Below are 18253 nucleotides of genomic sequence, written 5' to 3' on the forward strand. Positions count from 1 at the left end.
ATATATATATATATATATATATATATATATACAATTTTTCTACAATCGCTGACAAAACCACTAGATTTAAGATTTATACTGATTTAGCAATACTGCTGTTAACTATTAGATAATTTTGAAACACTTCGATGTGGGAGAATACTTTTGTTTCAAACCGAATATCAACTTTTACAAAGCGGAATGAAAAATGCGATAAAACGAAGTGATTGCCGTAATGAGAAGTAATGAAAGTGCCGCGACTTACGATCACGAGGACAGACTCGAATGAGCTTTGTTATCCTTCGTGAATCTTTTCATTAGCGCGTCCGCAGTATCGCTTTATTTCCGATGCGAGCACGAGCGTAATCTAACGTCAAGTCAATAGCTGTCAGCGGACACGTTTATGACACTGAGCTAAAGCACTCTGGACAAAATTCCGCGGAACTTTAAAGTTGCGCAAATTCCCGCGCACACAAACGCACCGAGCTGGTGCCTCGTTAAGCGGCTCTAACACCGTCAAAGACGACGAGCGGTTAATTAAACGGGGTAATCCGCGTAGTCGGCAATAAATTTGTCGATTATTTAATCGCGCGACATCGAGGAATGTCGAGTTAAACGCCGGGCGCAGCGTAATATCGCGTAGAATAATCCACCGGCGTTTAAACGATCTCGCGGTGGGAAACGAGTAAACAAACGGGAGTTTTCGCGTTTCGCCACGGATGAAATATGGGTCGTGCAAGCCGACTGAATCAGAGCACGCGGAATTTATCTACCGCGCGAAGTGGTTAAGTATGCAGGCAGAATTGCGCAGTGCTACACCTGTATAATCATTGTAAACAATGGCTAAGGCCAGCTCAATTATCGTATGCACGCGATGCAACACGACGAGATCGATAACGACGTCCACATACGTGCTGAGGATATCGACATTTATGCAAATTAGCAATCGTATGTCTCGCGTAAAAATAACGTGGAGTATCGAATATTTTCCGCGAAAATTGAATAATTATATGGGAATAATTATATGCGGAGCAATGATCCTGCGTGCGAACGATTATCGGCATCTACATTTTATGAGGGCGCATCTTATTTGTCCGGTATTAAATTCCTCGCCGCTCCCATGCGGGAAAATAAAACTCCTTTACTGTCGCGAGAATATCAGGCTTGTAAAGAAACGGGATAGTAAAAGATTGTTAGATTTCTTTATCTCTAGTTTTACTTTCGAGAAAATAGAAGGGAAAAGGTTGCTTGTAAAAATTAATATTAAATCATCGATATCGATGCATATGACTTATTTTATGCATGAATATCTGTGCGATGATATCGCGATGAGAAAAAATTGTCAACGAGTGATATTACGTTTTTCTTAATCGAGAGAAATTAGCGTTAGTTTTCCGAAGAATTTTCTTATTCCCACTAGTTCACAACGGTACGAGCGACAAAGAAAGACAATTTTCTAGCAGCGCTTCAGAGTAGACCGTGTAATTTGCCATAGTCTACTTCGCACCCATCCCAGCCTTCTCGTGAATTTTACTTCATAAGTCCGTTTAAAGGAGGGAACGAGGAGGGAGCAAAGAGGTAGGGAATGAAAGAAAAACGGAAAAAAAATAGGACCTAACCGGCATACCGCGTCTCATGAGAACTTGCGAAAATAGACAGCGGTCCTCGGCAGAATAATGTAGAGAAGAAATGGGAGAAGAACGAAGGCGGCGAAGAGATCGTACGATCAGTCGATCGAAGACTAAGAAAGGAAGAAGAGTATCGGAGGAGAAAAGACCGTTCGCTCGCGACATTTCTCGCGAGAATTACATTCCCGGGACAAATGGAAGAGAGGAGACAGTCACGACGGCAGTTCGTGGAGAAGAGTCGTGAGACGGACCGTCGGGTGCATTATTTTTAACCAGCTCGACCGTCGCATCACGCGCCGTCCAGGCGAGCTTGAAAGTTCAGGGTTATACCGTGTGCGTAATAAGAAGTCCTGCGAGCCAACGAACTCCCGTGTCATCGATTTAGGTCCTTATCAAAGCCTGTCGTGCGCCTAACGATCGTTACGGCAAATTGACTTGATAAACACACGACGCCTAGAAGAGGCCACCGAACAACTCTCTGGATACCACGCTCGTTTGATATTCTATGCGATAATCGCTGCCATCACGTCGATTTTGCCGCCGCCCCTGAGGATACTTTACGCGGCTTCTCCCCGGTGAGACAATTTTCTATTAACGATATTCGCCTACGTAAGATGTTGAGAGTAAAATTCCTATATATTAAGAATCTGGCCAGAGTTATCTTCTATCGACAAAATCTGATGGAACCAATAAGATATTTCTTTGCATCTATACTTTGCACGCGGTATTACTCAACTGGTAGGAATGTTTTATTTATGTAAAAATACAATTTCAATTAAAAATTATATAATGTTATTTAGAATGTTTGATTTCGGTGGTTTTTATAAAGTCAAATAAAATTAAGTAAACATCTTTTATTGTACAGAACATACTGGAATAAAATATCCCTACCAAATGTCTTCTGTTAATTTTCTTTTTCCCGATATTCTTATATAAGTCACTTGTTTATGAAATGCCTTTGTAATCTACAATATCTTTCAGTTTCACACTACATTGTTTTTATTTACCTACGACGCTATGTTTTGTCAAATTAGCAACTCTGGCCAGACTCTTACTACAGGGACTTTAGTCAAGAATTGTGTTCTCTTCCTCGCGCATTCCTCTTTTTTCAACGAGCGTTGTTTCAAATCGGCAAATCAGAGCTATCGTGTCGTCGTGATGAAAATTGTAAAATCGCATTAAACGGCGACGCGTGCATGAAATTTGCACGAAAGCAGGTCGAATCGGTAACTCAAATATGATACGATAGTTGTGTTCGTGTCACGCTTCCGTATTCTACTTACAGTATGCTTATAGGTTTGTATTCCGCGTTCTCGCATTTTAATTTACGCGGCGTTATAATTCATGTCTCGCATGTGTGAGCTTGTAACTGTTTTACGCCGGTTACGAGGTAACACGTTCCAAAAAGAACTAAGCTAAAGTAGGACGAACGATTAATGGCTCTCATACGTCGTCAATATCCAAGCCGCCATGCTCGGTATAAAGTACAAATATTTCTACGGTTGCACATATACACCATTGATCGCGGAAAGTGTTATATAAATTGGGTAATGAAACGGTGGGAAAGACCACCCGAAATTACTATGAATCGGCCAACGAAAGGAATCGATAACCCGATGCACAGCAAAGCTGTTTCCGCGGAGAAGAGAATGGAAATATTTTAATATCCCGCGTTCCTTTGCCCACGAGCGGCAAAAATCGAGTTACTATTGATTTTTCTTTTGTAAAGTTACAATGAGGTCCGTTCAACTTTGGTCAATCAGCCGTTACTACATTCCTTGATAAAAATGCGAAGTGGGCTTTTATTTAACGGAATTTCATCGTATTTAAATATCACAATATTCTCCTAGATTATGCTTCAAGAATGCAGAAATGAACGGTAATAAAATAATAAATGTAATAAAAATTTACCGATCAGTTGTGCATGTCGAAAATTTACAACGGCAAACGACTCACTGTTAAATTTTCAGAAAAACAAATTTGTATAAAACAAACCTTTGTGTCGATCGCGCTTTATCTTGAGAGAAACGCAATTTCTCGATTTAACCATAAGATTATAAAGAAGGAAAACGCACGTTACGACGCACCAAGTGCGTCTTCGTCTGACGAATTTTCGCAGAGCACAAATCGGAACTTCATCAAAGGTTCGGCGAGATGTGCAAGAGACTAAGTACAGATCGACGATTGCAAACTTGATGAGCTCATATAACTGCGAACGTATCGGACAGCGGATTTACGAGAAACTTTTATTATGTTTGCTCTGAGAGAGTATCCCGCTAGGCGGAAGATTCGTGGGTAAGTGCGATGGCGCCAAGAGAAGGTATAAAAATCATCATTAGAGGCGTCCCTTTCTTCCACGAGTGGCGTTATCGGGCACTACGGCAAGGAAACGCGGAAAATTTCAAGGCGGTCTGGTGGACTCGCGCACAGAACTTATACGATACACGTACACGTAGTAGAATAAATAAATAAAGAGGCGCAGCTTATGTGCTTTGCCGGCCGATCGATTTCACCGGTTGGCTCCGTTCCAGATACTCTCCCTCGTGAAATTTTCGAACAATTTCACCGCGCGCACGAAACGACTCCCCGCCGCGCCGTCGGAAACGATCCTCCGTTAATGGGAAGCGACTGACTCTTCGTTAGCCGGGAAGAAGTTCGATCCGTGGCAATATTCGCGATTCAGGAATCTGCAATACGGATCTCCCTGGATCGTCGCTGCTGACACCATTCGCGAGATTATCTTTTCATATGTACTGATATTTTTGCCGTCATCTTGCGAAGTCGATTACGCGCGTTCGAAACAATGATCGCGAAAAAGTTGCCGCGAATAATTTCCGGACGCGATTCCGATCTCGCCAACGAAAAAAATATCGTGTTCCCTCCGTCGATTCTTCCGTAATATTTTCTCTTTACTTTTTTTCTTCTCGTTGAGCGACCGAACGAAAATCGATACTACAATTTGACGCGCGGCACAGTTTATCCTCTTCATTAAATATTAACAAATTACTCGCTGTATACCATTTCAATCAAACCGCATTAATTAACGATAATGCAATATTCCTAACAATATCTCGACGTGTGTCTCCACTTTCCGAAGGAAATTCGCCTCGTCCTGCATGTCCACTGCACGGTAAATTGATTTTCAGGAAACCGTCGCTAAAAAAAGGGATCAGCCGAATGCGCTTTCTCTCGCTGGAAACATAGAATATATAGGAAAAAATTCTCTATATAATTCTTCACGTGCCACAGCAATAAAACGCATTACTTTAGTTCCCTCTTTCTCACGCGCATATTCCGATTGAAAGCACGCGCACGGGCTAATTCGCGACGAAATCATTCAAAGACGGTTGCAACGGTTCCCCGAAATTTTAAGGGTGTTTTACCACACCGGCGTTTTCTGTCGGTAAGAAAATAAAATTGCAGCGGGGCCGATTTTGCGACTGCCGTACGTACGCTCTTAAATGTTGTATGCACACGTTGCACGACTCGGATGCATCGTTCCAGCATGCAGCCGTGCTCTGCTGCGCTATGGAAGATCTGGGTCGTCCGAAAACGGTAGCAGGGCCGAGACATTTCACCGTGCTCACCACCCTCCACCCTCGAAAATTATGTGGCCGTGAGAAAACACGGTTTTACGACGAGAGAGACACTTTTGCAAAATTCGCGTTGGTCTGCCGGCACGAGAGGGAGAAGAAAACCCGCACGTATCGCCCCCAAATCGCCCGACACTTTGAAGAATTCGCGGGTGGATGGTAAGTGGGTCGCGTGTGAAGTAAAAATTATTACTCCGTCCGGGGAATAATAAAGTGCAGCGTATAAACGGATATATCCTCTGCATTAAATTGTCACGAGTGTTAAATGATCTCGCCACCGGCGCCGCCTTTATGAGATCGAATACATTTAAAAAGAGAGAGACCAACTGTCTGAAAATTCATATGCCTGTTTCAACAAAAAGCGTTTACGATCGGCTGTACATTAGAATTCGATAAGATGTGTGAAGACATGCAATTTTAAATGAGATTAAACTTTCTCCACGCATGAGGTAACGTAAAACTTCAAAGTCGATTATATTGTGGAGAATGGAGAAGATATTGTAACGAAATTTATCATAAAATTTTGTAACGCTGGATCAACGCCGGAACTTATAACTGAAATTATAAGGTGTGATGCAATCTTTAGTGATGTACTTCACTATAGACATTAATAATGATTACAACGCACATAAGAATTTCAGTCTATTATTATTATTATTATTATTTGAATCGTTTCATAATTCCGATATAATCCAGCATTACAAAATTTGGTGGTAATTTTTACTAGTATATATTTCCTCCGTCTACATATCAGTGGACATAGTTCAAGCACAAAATTAGAGTTAAATATTTTTTTATATTATATTTTTTCTAATGGTCTAATCTTTTCATATAAAATTTAGCGTGCATCACTCTTTCGAAATAAGCGATTCGTACATTCCAAATTCTCGAAAGAAATATTTTAAATGCGCGCCGCGCACATATAAAATTTCGAACTATGATTTAATTGTTTGAAGAAAACGACAAAAACACAACAGTTGTTTCGGAAACGTAAATAGACTGCCGCGAAATTAGCAGCGACTAATTAGCGCTAATTAGGTTCCAGCTACTAGGTACGTAATAGCGGCGGAGAAACCATAGTAAAGGGCTGTCAGTCACATAAACGGCTAACTGCGTACTGGTGACTGAACAATCCCGTCGTGTTCTACTCATTCTGCGCAGCCAGTTGAATATGCATCTCTCGGATAATAGTGTCGAGATTGTTGTGATTCTGTGACGGTTATAAACTGCCCCAAAATGTCCCGCGTACTTTCGAATGTTAAATAATACACATCATATCGCATCTCTTGAACGTTCAGAAGAAAAAGAAATTACTTTTACACGGAAAAAAAAAATTTTGCTGGCACAGCAAGTTACTATGCGGACAGATTTGTTAAGAGTATTAATTTGATGAATATACGGAGCAAAATAATTTGGTCATGTCAACTAAACGTTTTGCTACAAAATTACTTTGTCCAGATCTTCATATAATAACTTCCTTGGCCAGCAAAACATTATTTCCGTGTAGCGTTGGAAATGTCTAGAACACGGAAAAATTCAGCGTACATATGAATATTTTTAATGATGTGATATACAGATATAAATAATGAAACGATCGCCAACATTGAATATTAAACATCCGGGAAATGTCATCCCGCGACGAAAATAGTACACTTCTTCATAACACTGTGACTCACGCGTTGATCGAAAGTTACGATATATGCGTATCTATAGGTCACTCCGCGTGACGCACGCACCCATGCAAATCCTCCGCAAAAACTACCGTCATCTCTTTTTTTCTTTCTTTTAATACCCCGCGACGATTCGCTCTCGGCACGAACCCTCTCTATTTGTTCGGAAACAGAGGTGACGTCGAGTCAGCGTTTCCAAGTGAAAGGTCACAGGACGACGCACACATACCTTCCTTCGTCTTGCGAGTAGATACCACGGCCCTCGTGCTTTTAGTGTGCAGCCCTAATCAAACGAGCGCCTTACTTTGCTATCTCCGCGGCGGCGGTTCATTTAATTAAACGCCCCGCTCCCGCAACTTTCTATGAGACGCCTCGGAAAGCAAGTTTATTTCGCCGAAGCTACATCCCGCAGGCTGATCAATGTGAAATTGACGTAGTATAATCGGCAAGTTCTTCCGTCTCGTTATTTTGTAACGCGTCCAAGTATGAAGAATTACGTCCTTTTGAAGTTTACCGCACCATATCGCAACACAAATTTCGTGTGAAATTACTCTTATTTGATCCAAATATCTGATATTATATGCCTTTGACAGAAGTTTTTGACATTTCCCTTTGTATATTTGGCGATCCAACTCACAAAATTGTGATTTTTCAGATTTTGTAGTAGTCTGCATGTTTGTGCTAAAACCTTATGGACTAAAATTAATTAAAACAGCTTTTATTTTCTACCAGTGTCTTTTTTTGCTAGCTTTTTTACTTTTTTAAGCTTGTCGAGTATCTTTGACAAAAGAAAAGAAAATGCTTGATCGATTGTTGAGAACCTTATACATTTTTATTCGTATACAAAATCTTCATCTTCATTCATCTTTTTTCTCGAAACGTACTTCATGATCTTTTTTGCACAACCAATTGGAGAGCGCGTGAACATATCTAGTAGTTTTCTCGAAAATTATAATTTTATACGATTTTGTATGAATGCGCGTGGTATCTGCTCGATAAATCGTCGTGTGCCTAATATTTGACGTCTGCTTAGGTAATTCTCGGCGACGATAAGTCAACCTCGTGCGGTGTCCTCACGACGTAATGCACGACGATGTTCGCGAGAGGGTTTCGAAGCCCACGTCGCTCCCTTCGTTGCGGCGCATCGGAGTCTCACTCCGTCCCTTTTCGGAAGAAACGTTTGGCCACGGAGGGAATGTGGGTTACTGGGTTATCGTCGCCGGAAGCTTTTCCGACCAATTGCTCCTCCGAAAGGACAACGACGAAGACTAAGGAAGACCCGAAGTCACCCGAGGGTGTGATTCTTCTTCAGGATGGCTGTTGAAATTTCGGCACGGATCGCCAATACGAGGAATATCGGACCTTCCGCGGCGATCTCTCGGGAGATCCAAGAAGATCACGCGCCTTCGTTGCCTATCACTTCGGATGAATTCGTCTCGAGCGTAGTAATGGAATAATAAATCGTTCTCACGCGGTCCGCCACGAGTCTGAATAAATTTAATTCATCGTTTAAGTAGACGCTGTTCATGCCGCGACAAGAGAGTGCGTATCAAACTGGCGAGAAATCACAGATATTCCTTTACATATTTAAACTCGCGCACGCGACAGGTAATAATTGATACAGTGTCAATTGTCACCTTCCCGTATGGGAATTTCCTAAATATTCCCAAATATAGCATAGATTAGATTAGGAAATTACCCGGACATATTGTGATACTAATTAGAAATCCCTTTCTTATTCTAATTATAAGAAAACTTGAGGAATACGTTGAACAGAGCAAATCTATCTAGGACTTCTTACTTGGTATCGCAATTTCATTTAGTTGCTTAATCGGAATAGATTCCGTAGAATTTTTTACGTGGGAAACAAGATCATTTTCCCGGTTTTCTTCTTTCAGATTTCTATTTTATGTGTTTATGTTGATGTTATATATGATTTACACACATTTTACAGATATATAAAAAGCATAAATACTAAAAATCCAGAATTAACGTTTCTTATACATAATTGCAATTATAAATAATTATAAATATAGGCGTGTTTAATGTATTGCAGTTTTATATATTCAAAGTATATTCGAGACATTTGTAATCTATTTCAAAAAAGGTTTGAGCAAAATAACAATTTGATATACGCTTTTTAAGTATTTATATTTATAAAATGTGCGCAAAGCTTTTCACATATTTTGTTCAATAATATAAATATAAAATAGAAATCTGAATAAAGAAAACTTTGAGTAAACGTTGGACAGAGAAAATGGAATCTGTCTGGGTTTCACACACAGAATCGCACTTTTGTACAAATCACATCAGATCTTTAATCGGAATCTTTATCTGATTTCCCAATTAGAATTCATAATTTTGGGGAAACCGGGGTAGATTCTAATCAGAAAATGTTCTATGCGGATTCTATATACTCCACGAGGGCTATATTGTCGTGATAATAAAATGCCGGGCACTCGTCAGACTTCGTTCGTTTTCTCACCCTCCGCTCTATTTTCTCCGTTCTGCTCTAATGATAAAACAAGTTCGAATGAAAAGTCAAACGCGAACTATAATCGCGCTTCCATTGCCACGTTATTTGCTGAGATACGATTATCCCCCGTCCTCTTACGCGGCAATGTTTCGGGAATATCCATCGAAATGTTACGCCGCGATTCCAACAGCATCGATATCGCCCACTTTTTACATCCGCAACTTCGACGCGAATCCTTATAATCAGCTTTATGGGCAATTTCCGTTGAATCTGCTCGTTAAAGGCATATAGGATGAGCAGCTTGGATTAATACGTGTCAGGTGACACGTATGACGGGTCGCGAACACATGCTAATTAGCCTGTACGACACGACTGTTCTTGCAATTACTCTTGGACAGCGCGCGTTATGTCTTATGAATTATGCTCCTTTTCGTTTTATCGATCTTCCGGAAGATAAAGCACTCCCCGGTGGATTTAGACAGCCGTAATGTAATCTCAAAATAGAATTAATTATGAATGTCATTCTTGCTCGCCACCAGGAGAAATCGTCGAGCGTCCTTTTTGCAAACTACTTATTATATAACACGCGCGAAACTCAGCGTGGAAGCATCATGGACGACATAAAATACCGGGAAGAGAGAGTCGTGCGATGAAAAATACTTCTTGACGCGCGAGACCGATCTGTTTTTATTGCCGGATAAGTTGATTGACAAGAGCTAATTTTTAACGCGCGCGCGTTGCAGAATTGTACACGTCACTGTAAAATTCGTCTGTCATACGCATCACGGTACAATAATCTGATTTGCCCCGAAGGCGACGATTTGACCTATCGTACTTCACTATAAATAAAGATTGCCGTTCTTATTTTAGCGTGCGAATTAGCGTGGGTATCGGGCAGACTCGTCACGAGTTGCCCTCGCTATTTTCGTAGCGCGAGATGTATAGCCGAAGTGTCTAGCGGCAGCATCAACATTTTTCGGTCCTCTCAAATGCGATCGCGCGTCAAAAACGAGCGATCGATATCATCGATCTGACAGATGTTCAACATCAGCGGATGTTCCAATAACTAGGAAATATAAACGTGTTTCTATGATGTAATTGTACCCAACGGAGTCAAAAACAGCTATGAAAAACTTCATATCTCTCCGATTTGCAGCGTATTTTTCTTCCGAGCGCGTCGTTAATATTTCTCACTAGACAATTTGTCCCACAACATGCTAGAACAAAAGTCTCGTCGAATGAGATCCATCGCCTCTCTGCTCAATAAGCTTGATATTTTTCGAGCCAATGTACACTTTCTCAACGAAAAATAATATTTGTGTGATACGCACGAATGTATAATGTCGCGCGTAATCGTATCTTAAGTTAGATTGCTCAGTGATGAGCTTTACCGGAAAGATGATGTTAGTAGTTTGTTTGGACCCAAAAAAACGCTAAAGATACATTGCGGCCGAATAACTAACGATTAAAACGCATTAAACCACTTCGAGCGGTAAGTCGTTGCCAGGCAGGAGTTTTACATCCCGAGATGGCATACTCCCAAGTTCTCGTCGTTTCGCGCCAACGGCAGATTCGGCCGAGTTTTTCTCGCTGTGCTATTTATACGAGAAAATAAGCCCCAAAAATCTATCGGCCGCGAAACGAGTTTCGCGTTCGTTGCGGAAAAAGGGGGACGAATTGTCGTATCACCGGCCGTTATCGCGCCGACTTAATTGCCCACAATTTTGGCAACGGCAATTTTGGCAATCGTTCATACGGCAAAAAACCCGTGGTTGCGGCGTAACAATAAGAAAAACAAGAGTGTTTAATGTAACTGGCGCTCAGACGACGAAATAGTGCAGACAAATCTGGAACTAATATCTTTGGAGAAGTATTTAATCACGATTATCAAATACTCTCTGAAGCATATTCACATTTCGCCATTTCTAGTCGCGCAGTGCGAAATAAATGCAATCGTGATTGAAGCGGGTAAAAATTGAACGTGACGTTATTACCTGCCGTCATCTTCCGATTCACTTTCCGATCCCGATGCTAAACGTCGCTATCTTTATTTCAGGCGTTGCGCAGAGAAACGAAGAAAATATCTCGTCCGACGGAAAACTTATCTCTGACAAGCAGCGACGAAGGATTACCAACGCGATTATGCTTCCGCCGAGCGTTTGTACCGCCTTGTAACGTAGGTTTATTTTTTAATCGAGCTGTAGTACGCGAGATAAAAATAGCGAGGAGCGTATCCTCCTCAACTAGATGGTAGGCACTTTGGAGAACGAACACTTGTTATTTCTCTTCTCTCTTCTCACGAAGTCGTCGAACTAAGAAATATAATATTTACCTGTGAACGCAATGTGTGCATGAGATAATGGCTATTCGTAATTTAGCGTGCGCAAAGCGAGGCGGAAAGTTGCACGGAAAATCATCGTGTTCGGGATATATTTATACGTTTGCTCCTAATTACTCGTGTTGTGTTTGCTTATGTTCATATTATATTCCCGTTGCACAGAGAAGAAACTACGAAGTATAATTAACATTTATCTAAGCGAAGGAGAAATAAATAAAACAATTTTACTTGAGAACAATTGAATTTAAAGTCGCGTGCAAAGTCCGTATGCTGAAGAAAAAAGTTTGATTCAAGTAAATAATTACTCCTGAGTAAATTTTTATTTGGATCCAAATAAAATATTTTCCTAGTAAATTATCCAAATAAAATATCTACGCAAATTATCCTAGTAAAATTTATTTAATCCGAATAAAAATTTGTTAAGAGGCATTACGGTAATTTATTTGAATACAGCACTTTTTTCTTGAAATATTTTCTAGTATATCATTCTTCAATGATAATACTCGTCACATGCGGAAAAAAGGACCGGATTCAGTTCTAGTAATAAGATAAGCGCGATAAATGCGCTTACATTTATAAAGCCTTCGATGTGATAGACGTCATTTACGTTGAAAAAACTCCGTCGATCGACCGTGTAACGTAAATAGTTTCAACAATCTCGACGCATTAGGCAGTTATCGGAACAACGGAAGCCAAGTTATCCGCGAGATAAACCCAATATAAAGATAGGAGGAATTTCAGGTCATAATTTATCCCGCGGCAGAAATAATAAAAGAGATCTTGCCACGAGCTGCTTCCATTGACTGTACGCCATCCGATAGTCAAAGGCGGACGACGCAACTTTGCGCAACCCTCGCGCGATATCTTACAAATGGCATTAAGCGTATGTGCTCACGGAATGTGGTCGAGAATTTAACCGGCATAAATCGTCGGTACGGTAAGCTGCAGCTAGGGCACACGAGAATCGGGTCTATTTGTAATTGTTTTCTCAAGACTTGGCGATGTTGAGTCACACTTGTCGTTTATATAAGCGTCCCATCTCTTGCACCGCGAGGAACCCGGAAATCTTACGAGAACAAAATCAAATCTCCAGCGAAGAATATAAATAATTTTAAAGACTTTATTTCCTATCGCACATCTCGTATTCATATCTGTACGCGCGCTAACATAAGTGTGACGCCAATTGTGAAATATATCAATTCAAATTTTTGCGAAGCCTAAGAAATTGAAAATACTTAAAGCTTCTTGTCATAATTACATATCTTAATCGTTTTAATGATTACGGTCGTTAAAAGATGTCACAATAAATCTTTCTTGCGACTTACCCAATTTTGTTCATTCGTGGCTATATTAGTTTCTGTATTGATATTCTTTTCACCATTTCTCTATCATATGTATGCTGGAATAATACATATTGTATAAACATCTCACTGTTTGTAAAGTTTTCTGGCAATACATACGATTCGTAATAACGTCACGATATCCCAAGAGCGTGACGATAGAATCGTAGGAAATAGAAAATAGAAGCCGAAACTCAAACTCTTGTTTGAGACATCGAAATAGAGTTGAAAGTTTAATCGAGAAAATATTTGACGTGGCAAAGATTAAGAGTCCGATCTTCGTGAAATAATCAAAGTGATAGCAATCATCCCGTACGGCACTTACTTTATTATTGATGAAAGGCGTTGCCACATATCACGCTCCGCAATCAAACTATCGATCTTCTAATGAGCAACCGTTGCATGATTACTGTGACGAGCGTTCCATCATTATAAACGAGGATAAAGTATAAGCTAATGACCATATCGAAACGTGCGCGTTACATCTCCGTTTTATCACGTCATTAGCAGCGTCGGTAAGCGTTCGTAAACAGGAAATTTCAGCTGATCCGACTATATTATAGTATCAAATACTATCATGTTAGTATTAAAAAATAACTAGCGATCTTACTCGCTCGTTGGCGAGAAAGTTATAGCGTATATTTGTACGTTCAATGAAACATGATGAGACACCATACGATTTGTCTTTGACAAATTCGGAGTGCATTTCCCTTAGCAAAAATGCTAAGGGGAAACTTTACTCGGCGCAACTTTCCAACTTTCAGCATTGAATTTCATGCCGAGTTAAGCCCGAATTAAATTTCTGTTGATGAAAAGTCAACTCAAAGCGCTGACCAAAGAATCACGTTTTATTATCTATTTACGTCCCTGGTTAGTTTAGTTCGTGGAAAACCCTTTATTGTTAATATGAAATATTTTCATAATTCGGTTTTCCTAGAAATTTCAGCCGGGAGAAATCTATACTCCATTCGTAGAAGAATCTGTTATTAACATACTTTTCGTTAGAAAACATCTTTTAATTGGATCTAAATAATAATCAACGACGAAGCTACATACGTTCTACGTGTGATATTAGAAATATGTTTGAAAGATGATTGCTATCCTACCCATAGAGAAGTTTAGCAGCATTTTGACTCGTGGAAAATCTCGATACTTTCATAATTCCTAAATATATAATAATATAATCTCTAGATATATCTAGATATAGATATTCCTAGATATATAATTTCGAGATATATAATAAAATGTACATCTGGATATAGCTGTGCCATTTAATTCATAATTAATTCATAATTATTAATTAACTTATATATACAGATGACTTTAACTCTGTGTATATTAAAAATTAATATCAATGTAACTAATATTCTACTAACCAGTTTTAACGTGGATTTGTTACATTAGTATATAGAGATATCTCTAAATGGTAACCATTACGACGAGAGCATTCTCTTCATCGGCGATACGAGGATGAGCTTCTAAATTAAATTCAATTCTCCCGTAAAATCCAAAGAGCCTTTCGAAGATGGCGAGAAGTCACATCCCTCTTCGCTTATACCGGCATACGTATTCCAAATGATTGATGAACATACCGAATCCTCCGAACAAATCTCTTAAGAGCGAAATTCACTACGCCCCCAAGAAGATGGCTCCTACACGCGCGGGAGAGTAGCATAGATCTGTCTAAGCGGGCGGAGCGGATTATCGATAGTAGGCCTTGGCATATATACTGAAATTCATGTCACCCGAAGGGAGAGAAGGAGAATGGCACGTAGTGAGCCGGCTAACGTTTTACTTCGAATGGATCGACGTACACGCGATTATCTCCTCCTACCAACGGCGTCGTGACAAATCTGTTACATTCTTGGAAACGGATACTGGCTGGCTGCCAGCCGCTGCTAACGACTTTTCTACCAAATATGATCGTCCACAGGGGTGAAAAGGGATGAAGAGAGAGGAAGAGTGGATTATGAATTTGCACGAAGAGATACGTCTCCTCAGTTTTTCGCCACTTTCGGGAAATAGATGTTCGCGGGCCGCATTTTGTGGACAGAAATATGGGAGGAGGAAGGCGTTTTGGGAGTGTCGGTCCTTTGATTTATGGCCCTCTACTCGATACTTTGGAAAGATAAAACAGGTCACTCCGCAACTTAGGAAGGAAATGTTACACCGGATCCCCTTTTATCTGCTACTCCCGAAATAAGATTGCCCGGATATAAATGTATAGCTCGATCTTTCGGAACGCACGCCCTCCAGCGAGAAATATTGGAAAGGTGTGTGTACAAAGTACATGCGCTATAAAAAATAAAAGAACGAAAGTAGGACGACTTTAAAATTGAAAGGGAGTTCGGTCGAGATATAAATCTGGCAGCTGTACGATTGAACGAAATTGATTAAAAGTGATGAAAGAATGGGTATCTTCTCCGTTGTGATTGAAATTCCCATTAAGGTGCCAAGTTAAATTAATAAAATTATTTTCCGCATTAACGACGCCATGGTAACGCGCGTAATACCGGAACACGTCCCCGGCCACGAGGTATATCCATAAATTATAGACGCTGGCTGGTAAACACGCGAAAGTGTCGGTTTCCGCCAATTGCAAATGACCGAATTATGGTACCGACCCGATCCTCTGCCAAAGCAGCGGGGGAGGGGGTGAAACTGGAACACCGACGTAAAGGGAGCTAAGTTCCGACATCGAAGAGTTGCTCTTTGATCGGTCGCGCGGGAAGGGGGATCTTCGGCCACGTTTCAACAAATCATCGTCCACAGTTACGATATTGGTTCCGACAGCGACGGTATTAAACCGCCAAGTTAAATCGCATGTTTCCTCTCTCTTTTTCATTCTCTCTTTGTCTCATCTATCTCAGGGCACGTACGGAGTTGGCGAGCATTATTGGAATAGGCTTATCATTCCAGTTCCACGATATGAAACGTGACAAATTTACCCGATGGCCTCGTACGTTCTTCATGTAATCTATTTTTTTCGCTTTCTCTCTCTCTCTCTCTCTCTCTCTCTCTCTCTCTCTCTCTCTCTCTCTTTCTCTCTTGGTCGATATTCATCTATAAAGTCGTATCTCTTTCGAAAAATCGTTTAAACATGGGTAAAGTATATTGGGACGTCGTGGTCACGAAGAAGGAAAGAAATAAAAGTGTGAAAAATTGGCGGAGGAAGAAGATGAAACAACTCTCTAATAGACTGAAATAATGCACGCCGCTCGCGTCTATTTCCGCGCGAGATGGCAAACAAATCGAGTTAGAAATCGGAGACGCTCTGGAAAATTGAGAAAGGTCGTCGTACACAGCGGATAGGTCGATTATGAATTCATCTACGTTCATCGCGTCGAAACGGTTCATACGTCTTAACTTATTTACGCTTCGTGCTACGACGTTTGTCATTGAAAGAAGCAAATCGACTAAAAATAATGATCGAACAAAAAAATATGTACACATGTAAATAAACTTGGGAAAGTTTATTCTCATTAGTAGATAACGCTGTAGTTATTGATAATTATTTCAACGAAGATCGTTACTTCTTATTTGTAGTATTACTTCATATTTGTAGAATCTCTCTACACTGAGAAAAAAATTACTTAATCCAAATAAAATAAACTACTTCAATACTTCTTAGCAAATGTTTACTTGAACAATTTTTTCAGTAGAGTAGAAATCCTCTCATAAACAAATACAGTTTTCTATAAGAGATTTCTGGTCCAACCGACGGAGAGATTAGAAGTTTCGATTAAATATTATCGGGAGAAATATAGACGATATCAACGATTCGAGGAAGTAGAAGAAGGTGGAGGAAACTGAAGGAAGAGGCTGATTTCGTTATGTAGGTCGACCGCAGGGTCACCTGCTTGGACGTCGACTAAAGGTTAAATTCCAATTATAGCATGCGGATAAATAGGCAGCTATCGTCCCGTATGAAGCGATATCTCCGGCCGGGAGACGACGCGCATTCTGCGGGAAGTGACTGTCAGCGAAACGAATTACAAGTCGCGCGTACATCAACTTCGCGAATTATCGGTTGTAACCAATCCAACTTTGTTGGCGATGTCATATGGAGACACATGATTTTTTAATATTTTAATAGAGAACCGTTTCAATAAAATTTTAATTAAAGTTCCTTCTTTTTCATTTCATTTCGTCTTACGACGAAACGTGAAGTATGAAAAACACGAAAAGTTCCTAATAATCTATGATTTTGCGTAGAGGGATGCAACACTTAATTTCATGCGTAAAACATCTCTGCGGGTTAAATTATGCGTTTTGTTCATTTTTTGCTAAATATCACCCACATGAAGTCTTTTTCGAATGAGAAATCACGATGAATTCACTTGGTTATGAAAATCGGATTAACGAATACAAATAGTCGTGGCGGAAGTACCGCTTTCCGAATTAAAACAGTTTATGTTTGCACCCGTACACACAAACATAATTCACGAGTTCCTCAGAATCCGTATAAATCTTCTTTAATAAAATTCAAACGCGAATTATCTCGGGAGGAATTGGAAGGCGTTGGTATTCGAGGAAGGGGGGGATAGATAGAGAAAGAGAGAGAGAGCTCTTATAATTGCTAAGGCAGTGTTAATCAGTCACCGTTTATTCCGCGTGATAATTTTCCTGTAAATTAAACAGTACGACGCTAATGATAGATGGTAAATTGTAAGTGTAATTCTAAACGATGATTCGTCGCTTTAAATTCCCAGATATTTTGTGTATTTTCAAGACGCTGTGCGTATATACGACCACACGTTTGGCAAATTATTCAAAGGTCAAATGCCGATCGTGGCAGACTGCTAATTACAGCGTCTTGTCTATCGCAGACTATATTTAACGACGTTGTCAATGACTGCTATTGATATTCCTAAATGCAATTTCTGTACAAACATAACGCGCGTAAATTCGAAGTCTCTGCGGCGCAACGTAGTAATGACGACATTAACAATTATAAGACAAGCAGTAACATCATCAAGGAGCGGCACTGACGATGATTTACATCCAGAAATAATGAATAAAATGTGAAATTAAAAAGTAAAGTGAAAAATCAATAGAGAAGCAAGAACATACAATTTTGAGTGTAAATATATCAGAGAGGAATTGAAAAAATGATTCCAAAAAACCGGCTTTTATTCACGGAACGTATATCGATATTATTCATATTGAGTCCGTCTCTCTGTGCCGGTTGCGTGTCAGGTAAATTAAAGGAATCATTTTTCCGCGGCT

General features: G+C 40.1%; 1 protein-coding gene across 42 annotated transcripts in view; it reads right to left on the bottom strand.

Annotated features, from left to right (window-relative positions):
* LOC106751765 (calcium-activated potassium channel slowpoke) overlaps nt 1-18253 on the bottom strand; it is a 96015-nt gene that overhangs the window by 60021 nt on the left and 17741 nt on the right. The gene's annotated exons all lie outside the window — the stretch shown is intronic.

Source organism: Dinoponera quadriceps, unplaced genomic scaffold (genome assembly GCF_001313825.1).
Source record: "Dinoponera quadriceps isolate SergipeBrazil2010 unplaced genomic scaffold, ASM131382v1 scaffold179, whole genome shotgun sequence".
NCBI lineage: Eukaryota > Metazoa > Arthropoda > Insecta > Hymenoptera > Formicidae > Dinoponera > Dinoponera quadriceps.